We start from the raw sequence: 1,299 nt of genomic DNA, 5'->3' as shown, positions 1-1,299 counted from the left end.
AATGGAATGTATTATATTATAGCTTTGTGCTTTCATAATTTTCCCACACTTTTTTCTTTGTTTTCGATAGTTTTTCAGACGCTGCCTGAAAAGATAATACTTGGCAGGGGTCAGGGAGGGGCGTTTCCCCCGTCTCCTACACCTTTTTATATACTTATATGAATATCGTTTATGTCACACAAAATGTGGAAACAGAAGAATATGAGCTATTTACTTTTATGTATCTAACTGATCAAGCTGAAGTTGTTTTAAAGAGTGACGACGGAATAGGCGCCGAATCACTTTTCAGGTAATCAGATTGCACCGAAATTCAAACTGAATGTTCATTTCATAATTTACTTACACAAGCTATGTTCATTGAATTTGATTGAAATATATTAAAACGTTCAAGCTTCTAGAGTTTGCGGACAATTTTTTGAACGGATCGACATAGATGCCAGCAATATACGCATCTGGATGGATACAAACTGCTTAAAATGTCAGACATCTTCAGAAGTCACCGTCGGCTATGTCAAGAACAATACAATGTATTGTCTGTTTGTTGATTTTCGATGATTTTCATAAATAGAATGGTTAATTAAGATTCAGGTATTATGAACTTTACGATTATCATCTTCCATTTTTATACGTATATTGTGGTTGCCCCTGTCGGTCCGTCGGTCTGTCACATTTACCTCGTGCTCACTCTACAGGCTACAATTCTCAATAGATTCTTTTGATTTTTGTATGTGTGTCAATATCATTATGAAGACGTGCACTATTGAATTTGGTGAGGATCCGATGATTTTCTTTAGAGATATCGCATAAAACTCTGATATCGCGTTCGTTTTTTTTTATCACTTTTTGGCTCGTGCTCACTCTACAGACTACAATTCTCTATAGATTCTTTTGATCTTTTGTATTTGTGTCAATATCATTATGAAGATGTGCACTATTGAATTTGGTGATGATCCGATGATTTTCTTGAGAGATATCGCATAAAACTCTGATATCGTGTATTTTCACTTTTTTGGCTCGTGCTCACCCTACTGGCTACGATATAGAGTTTGTTTTACAGTTCACATTTAGCTCTTTATCAAGCTGCTGCGTATTCGCTTGCGAGACTTGCCACAAGGCTATGTTGTAATTAATGATATAACTCACATTCTGGTTATTATTATTATTATCATCATTATCATTGATCTAAAATAAATACTGAGCATTGTTAAAAAAGATAGAGAAATAACATCCACGCTATTTGAGTGTCAGATGTAATATCTGCACAGTAGGAGTGTAAGAATATAGTATAACTATTGAATC

Source organism: Lottia gigantea, assembly GCF_000327385.1.
Source record: "Lottia gigantea unplaced genomic scaffold LOTGIsca_4, whole genome shotgun sequence".
Taxonomy (NCBI): domain Eukaryota; kingdom Metazoa; phylum Mollusca; class Gastropoda; family Lottiidae; genus Lottia; species Lottia gigantea.
The sequence above is the reverse complement of the archived record's forward strand: the minus strand, read 5'-3'. Positions refer to the sequence as shown.